At 38.0% G+C, this 8,230-nt stretch overlaps 1 non-coding gene across 1 annotated transcript; it reads left to right on the top strand.

The window, feature by feature from the left end:
• The first annotated feature begins 5,411 nt into the window (after positions 1–5,411).
• LOC141670108 (small nucleolar RNA R71) lies at positions 5,412–5,518 on the top strand. Its single transcript, XR_012554354.1, has one exon. It is a non-coding gene; the product is annotated as a small nucleolar RNA R71 (small nucleolar RNA).
• Positions 5,519–8,230: the final 2,712 nt, after the last annotated feature.

Below are 8,230 nucleotides of genomic sequence, written 5' to 3'. Positions count from 1 at the left end.
GTACGCAGCAAGCAAGTCGAGTAGCTTGGAGAGCTCAGTATGGAGAGGAGGCTGGTTCGTCACAGCAGCAGGAGGCAGCAGGAGCAGAGATGAGAGCTGGTTTGAGTTCGACGCAGTATAGACGTCTCGCGAGGAGGATGGATGCGATGTACGACATCTATAGTCGGTTTGCACACGATGTCACCCAGGCACTTGGGATAGCTTTTAGAGCCCCCAGTGTTAACATCCAGTGGCCTGTTTTTGGTGAGGATTCAGTGTATCCGCCTCCAGACACGCCTGACACTCCACCAGTTGAGGGTGAGGATTCTGATTCACAATAGGTATGCCTGATTTCTTACTATTACCTTCATCGAGGATAGTGAATATTTTAAGTTTGGGGGTAGTAGTTGAAGGAATATAGTTTGTGTGAGTCTCATATATTTTGCATATTCATGATAATTTTATTTCATATAGTTTGCATATTTTTCCATGTAGTTTTTTTATTTTTGGTAGTTTTATGATATTTTGTTCATGTAGTTTCATGCATTTGCATTATAACATGATCCCTTAGATAATTTTCCGATTAACTTGTGATATTGATGCTAGTGTAGTGATATTGTATTTAGTGATATTGAGTCTTATTAGATTGATTTGCATGCTAGAGACACTTGTATTTCACTAAGTCTTATAGGTTGTTAGAGTGCTAGATCATAGTCATGGTTTGTTTGTTTGTCGAGGTTTAATCGTTTGTTTATATTTGAAATTTAGGCTATTCTCTTAATAATAAAAGACATGGATATTTAAAAATTGGAGGAAATTGGATTTCATTGCTAGTTGTGTGGCTAGGTGTCAAATGGCTAGTAGCCGGCTCATATTTATATGAGTAGTCTAGGGTTGAATGAGATGGAGCGAAACACATTCATTCAGAAATTGTAGTAAAGAAAAAAAAGCATAATAGAAAAAAAAGAAAAAATAAGAATAAAGGTTATGTATAATTGATCACAAGTGGGCTCTTTAATACTCGAGTTATTAAGTTCTTAGGGAACTTCATGCCTAGTGACCTAAGGCTTTTATAGTCTGGGATCCGCTAACCTAACGCTCGCTATATAGGTACTATTATATAAGTCTTTTGTGGACCTCACTCATTGCACGATCAAATAAGCATACTTGTGTTATTTTATTAAAAGCATGAATCCATGTTAACTCTGATATAAGAATTAAAGTGTTATAAGTTATTTTGAGTCTAGCTTTTATTCAATTTATAAACTTGCCATTGTTTTGATAAGTTGTGAGTCATGATTGTCGATCTAGTTGCGATAGTATATCTATAAGCATTTGCACACATGCACGTCTCTAGTTTGTAGGTTGATTTGAGAGATTTGATAGATCTTTATGTGAATAATTGCATTTGCTGAGGTGTTGCTTGTTATTGGTTTAGTTACTCTATTGGGATCGTTGCATTCATATTAGTTGCATTCATGCATTTTTATTTCTTGTTCTTTGAGTCTGTTTATGCTTGAGGACAAGCATTGATTCAAGTTTGGGGGTATGTTGAGTGGCACTTATGACACTTTATTATGCTCTAATAAGCTTTGAATTGATGAATTTGTACTCAAGTTGTTAAGTGATTTAACGTGTTTTCGAGTGTTTTTGCATTTCAGGCATTATCTAGGTAATAAGGTGCATTAGCATTCTTTTGGTGCTAATTTGGTGTCAAGGTGGTGTTGGAATAAAAGCTCGCAAAGACCGGCTCGAATCTGTAAGAAAAATGAAGAAAGTCAGTTTTGGCAGAAGCCCAGCGCGCCCGCGCTGATCAAGCGTGCGGCCGCGCCGAAGTACAGAATGTCGGCGCGGCCGCGCGTGCGCCGTGTCGGGATGCAGAATTCTGATTTTATTCTAATTCGAATTGGGAGACTTCTATACTGTATGGGGCTGCTATATAAACAACTCTAGGTCATTTTTAATATGTAATCAAGCCAGAGACATATCAAGGAGAGCCGTAAGAAGACCGTTTTAGCACGAATCAACAAAGACGAAGAATATCCTGTTTTTACTTGTGAACCTTTGTTTTAAGTTGTATTTGGATGCTAGTTTTCTTACTTGTGAACCTTAATCTTGTTTTGTACTTGGTTTTTATTTATTCATTATAAAGACTACGTTTGTTATACCATGCTTTCATCGGAACCCACATTGATGATGAGTCCGATTATGGGCTAATCGTTCTCGTGGGGTTCTAGCGGATTTATTTATGGATTTCTTTAGTTAATTTGTTTCGATACCTTAGTGTGTGGTGATTGTATGGTATCCTAGTATTGGTTGTGCGTATTCGTCTTATGAGCGTCGCGAACTTATAAGATAGTGTGTTAATTCTTAATGAAGCGAAAGTGAATTTAAGGATTTAGAACTTGCCATGCTAGCATAGGTTCATGTATTATTATGCATGATTCGTAGGTAATTTTAACCATATTAGTTGCCCTATGTAATCACGATAGATAACTTGTGCTTAAACCATTATGTTGTCAAATTCTATAGACATATAGGGTCTCAGTATAATTGGTGTCTATTCAGCTTCTATATCTTTTGTGGATGTCTAGTAGTATGGTACTCGTGCAACGAAGTATTCAATAAAGTTAGAATCCCATATTTGTTACATATATTAATTCAATCAATCTTATTCTCGTAGTTATAATTATTAGTTTAATTCTTAGTTATAAATAACCTCAATTTGTTATCGTCTTAGCATTGAATAATAACCATACATTGTTGCTTAAGTGCATGTATAATTAGTTAACCAATACAGTCTTTATAGGAATGAACTAGAAAAGATTCTATACTACTTGCGGACTCATACTTTCGTGTATTATTAGCGCGTGTTTAGCGACTAACACTTGGCCCGGTTCATTCTAAAAAATCTCCACCGCTGCATGTGGAAACACAATTTTGACAACAAACGGCCCTGACCACCTTGACTTCAACTTTCCAGGAAAAAGACGGAGACGAGAGTTAAATAAAAGAACTTGTTGTCCCGCCACAAATGATTTGAGCACTAGTCCCCTATCGTGCCACCTCTTGACTTTTTCCTTATACATTTTGTTATTCTCATAAGCTTGAAGTTAAAACTCATCGAGTTCATTCTATTGAAGCATCCTCTTCTTTCCAGCCGCATCCAAGTCCAGATGCAACTTCTTCAAAGCCCAATATGCCTTATGTTTGAGCTCCACAGGAAAATGATACCCCTTACCATAAACAAACTGAAATGGCAACATTCCCAATAGAGTCTTATATGCTGTTCTATACGCCTAAACAACTTCATCATGCTTCAAAGACCAATCTTTCCTTGATGGACATACCACTTTCTCCAAATTGCGCTTGATCTCTCTGTTGGATACCTTAGCTTGACCATTGGTCTGAGGATGATAAGCCGTAACAATGCGATGATTAACATTATACCTCTACATCATAGCAGTGAACTTGCGATTGCAAAAATACGACTCCTCACCACTGATTATGGCTCTTGGAGTTCCAAACCTTGTGAATATCTGCTTGTAAAGAAAATTAAGCACTACTTTCACATCATTCGTTGGAAATGCCTTAACTTCAACCCTTTTTGACACGTAATCAACCGCCAACAAGATATACTGATTGTTACAAGATGAGACAAATGGCCCCATAAAGTCAATTCCCCAAACATCGAAGACCTCAACCTCGAGAAGCACATTAAGAGGCATCTCATCCTTCTTAGACATATTACCCACACGTTGACATCGATCACATTTCAAAATGAACTGATGATCATCTTTAAATAATGTCGACCAAAAGAACCCTGCTTGAAGAACATTTATCATTAAAAGTTAAATGTCATTGAACTTCATGGCATTGAACACATTAAAAGTTACATCCTGATCCATCACTCGCATGGTGAGGTTACCCTTCTGCACATTTATCAAGGTTTGGGCAATGGCCAAGAAAGGTCTTCCCAAGATTATGTGAATCTTATTATCCTCCTCGAAATTAAGAATTACAAAATCAGCAGGGAATATGAGTTTATCCACCTTGACCAAGACATCCTCCACAATACCTCACGGATATGTAATAGAACGGTCGGCCAACTACAAAGTCGTATAAGTAGGCTTTGGATCAGGCAAGTTTAACTTCTTGAAGATTGACAAAGGCATCAGATTGATGCTAGCTCCCAAGTCACATACACTTATCAAATGACACCTTTCCAATGGTGCATGGAATAGTGAAGCTTCCAGGATCTTTAAGCTTCGGAGGCAACTTCTATTACAGCACAACACTGCATTCCTCCGTGAGAGCAACGGTCTCTAAGTCATCAAGCTTTACCTTCCTAGAGAGAATACCTTTCATGAACTTTGCGTAACTAGGAATTTGTTCAAGAGCTTCAACGAAAGGTATGTTAATCTGAAGTTTCTTGAACACCTCCAGAAACTTCTCAAACTGCTTATCCAGCTTTTTCTTCTGCAGCCTCTTAAGAAAAGGAGGTGGAGGATAGATCTGTTTCTCTCCTGTATTACCGTTCAGGAGGAGTGTGCTCAATAGTAGTCTTTCTTGGTTCCACTTCCGCTTCCTTCTGCACTTCTTTTTCTTCTTCTGCCACAACTTCAGATTCTAGAGTCCTAGCTTTTTTAGGATTCGAAACCTTACCAGACCTCAATGTAATTGCCTTAACATGCTCCTTAGCTTCCTTCTTGCCTAGCACTTCAGTATCGCTTGGATGCGTGCCAGGTTGACGATTCAATAATGCATTAGCAATTTTCCCAATCCGATTCTCCAAGTTCTTGATAGACACATCTTGGCTCTTACACATGAGCCTGAACTCCTCCAATTCAGATTTTTCATTAGCTTGCGGTAGCTGCTGAAGTTGAAGTTGTTGCCTAGGGGCATATTGCGGTTGCTGAAAACCAGGAGGGTTATACTGCTTTGCTGTGTATGGCTGATAAGATTGTTGTACCACATTCTGATTGTTACTCCAGCTGAAGTTAGGATGATTATGGTTATTTGGATGATACATGGCTGGAGCTTGTTGCTGTGATCTCTGAAAGTTGCTCACAAATTGAGCTAATTTTCCAGAAATTGCACACTGCTCTATTTCATGCGCTCCCGCACAAAGCTCACAAACACTAGAAATTTGATTAACTCCATTATTCGCCAAAGAGTCCACTTTCATCGCCAATGCTTTATGTTGGGCAGATATAGCAATTGCTGCATCCAACTCCAGAATTTCTGCTACCTTGCCCTGAGTTAGCCTCTGAGAAGGATTCTGGTATTCATTAGCAGCCATCAGTTCGATCAGTTCATAAGCTTCATTATAGGTTATAGTCCATATGGCTCCTCCTGATGCTGCATCAAGCATAGGTTTAGACTGAGCACTCAAACCATTGTAGAAACAGTTTATAATCATCCAATCAGGCATGCCATGGTGTGGGCACTTTCTTAGCATCTCCTTATATCGATCCCAAGCCTCACAAAGAGATTCTCCAGTTTGCTGAGCAAACTGAGTAAGAGCATTCCTGATTGCAGCAGTCTTCACCATATGAAAGAATTTAGTGAGAAACTTTTGAGAAAGATCCTCTAAACATCACTTTTCTTTATCCCTCAGAGAGAATGGGAAGAGTCGCAGCTTGATAGCATCTTCAGTCACCCCATTGAACTTGAAAGTATCGCAGATCTCGATAAAATTCCTGATGTGCATGTTGGGGTCTTCTGAAGGAGAACCCCAAAACTGAACCGAGTTCTGTATCATCTGAATCGTGCTTGACTTGATCTCAAAAGTGTTATCCGAGATGGCTAGTCTGATGATGCTCGACTAAATATCATCGATCTTAGGCTGGGAATGGTCCATCAGAGCCTTAGGATTTTCTGCTTAATCTTCCATCACTACTAGATCTGGTTCCTCGACTTTCTCTTCTTCTCCTACTTTCTCTTCATCCTCAAAAACTTCCCTTCGAATCACTATAGCTTCTTCCTCGGCTTGATCCAGAGTTCTCTTTCGAGCCCGCGAACGCGTATGCCTACACGCTCGATAGAACACCTGAAACACGACAAAGAAAAAGAGTAGGTAAGTATAATGTCCGAGTCAATGAACTTTAACGACCACTGATGACAAACACATAAACTAAAAGTTAACACTGCAGTCCCGGCCAGCGGCGCCAAAAACTTGTTAGCCACTAAACACGCGCTAAAATTTACACAAGTATACGCGTACACAATTAATATAGAATTATTTCTAGTTCGTTCCCACAGGGACTATTTTAGATTAACTTGTGATTTATGCACTTATGCAACAATGATATGGCTATTATTCAATCCTAGACGAATAACAAATTGAGTTTGATTATACTCTGATTAACTAATGAGAATTATACTAAGAACATTAACTAAAGAGAGTTGAATAATATATAACACAAACATGGAATTCTAACTTCATTAAATACTTCATTCAATAACCTTTTCATTCTTAACCTTAGCATGTAATGGTGATGACACTAATCAGATAACACGAAACTGATAAACGCCAACTTTCGTTGTATGAGTACCATACTACCAGACATCCACAAAAGAGATAGAAGCTGTATAGACACCAATTATATTGAGACCCTATAGTTCTATAGAATTTGACAACATAACGATTTAATGCACAAGTTATCTATCGTGATTACATAGGGAAAGTAAGATGGTTAAAATTATCTACGAATCATACATAACAATAACACATGAACCTATGCTAGCATGGCAAGTTCTAAATCCTTAAATTCACTTTCGCAACAATAAGAATTAACACACTATCTTATAAGTTTGTGACGCTCATAAGACGAATAAGCACAACCTATACTAGGTTATCATACAATCACCACACACTTAGGCATCGAAACAAATTAACTAAAGAAATCCATAAATAAATCTGTTAGAACCCCACGATAACGATTAACCCATGATCAGACTCATCATCAATGTGGGTTCCGATGAAAGCATGGTATAATAAATGTAGTCTTTATAATTGATAAAACCAAGTATGAAACACAAGTAAAGGTTCAAGAATAAGAAAACTAGCATCCAACGTTACAACTTAAACAAAGAATCACAAGAATAAACTAGATCTTCTTCTCCTTGGTTGAATTGTGCTCTCCGGTCTTCTTTACTCCTTTTCTTTAGCTTTTTCACATCTCTCCTTTTCCTTAGCTTTTGCACGTCTCTCCTTATGCAAAACATCTTTATTTATGTATATATATGTTATAGAATTGACCAGGGCATCAAACTCTCAAAATCCTAATAGAAACAGAATTCTGCTACCCCAACCTGGCGCGGCTGCGCGCTTGACCAATACGGGCGCGCTGAGTTTCTGTTCTTTGGGTGCGGCCGCGCGCTTAACCAGCACGGGCACGCCGTCCTCCTGAATAAAATTCTGAATTCTTTTCTTCTTTTTGCTGTTTTGAGCCGGTCTTTTCACGAGCCTTTATTCCAACAACATCCAAACACCCAATTAGCACTACAACCATGCTAATTTACCTAATTACCTGGAAAATGCCTGCAATTCAAAAACACTACAAAAACACATAAAAACACCCACCACTTGAGTACAAATACACCAATTCAAAGCTTTACGGAGCGTAATAAAATGTCATAAATGCCACTCAACAATTATGCAGACTCGAGTTGATATGATGTTGAAATACGATAGGGGCAAATGGATCATGGGAAGTTGCTGAGACTGTCAAGATCTATAAAGAGGCATTTCCTGATGACACCTTTCCAACATATGAGTTTGAAACTCCTGGTAATGATGATGTCGAGACAAAATCTCCCATGGACAAATGATAAGACCCTTATGTTCTCATTTCTACTTAAGTAATTCGAACGATCTACTTTTAAATGTCTTTCAAGTTTGCTACATTCAATCTCTATTTCACTCTGTTGTGGGGGACGTACATTTATTTTGATTATCGGTTTCCAGACAATGTAACAGGCTCTTGACATGTCATAATTTTATATGCATTTTTGATATTTGCTTTAAATTGGTTTTATGCTTTTATTGACAATATTCATCATTAAACTCATGCTTGCGTTGATGTGAGCCTATCGATTATTCCTTAAACCATCCTTTCTGTTATTCCCAAACAATCTAGACAAGAATTACAGAAGGGGGTTGAATGTAATTTTGGCTTCTTTTTAATTTTAAGAACAATTCTACTATAAATATATAAATATGTTTGATTTAGCAATGGTGGGGAAT

This window comes from Apium graveolens, chromosome 6 (assembly GCF_009905375.1).
Source record: "Apium graveolens cultivar Ventura chromosome 6, ASM990537v1, whole genome shotgun sequence".
Lineage (NCBI taxonomy): Eukaryota > Viridiplantae > Streptophyta > Magnoliopsida > Apiales > Apiaceae > Apium > Apium graveolens.
Note: the sequence above shows the minus strand (reverse complement) of the source record. Positions and strands in the feature narration are given on the sequence as shown.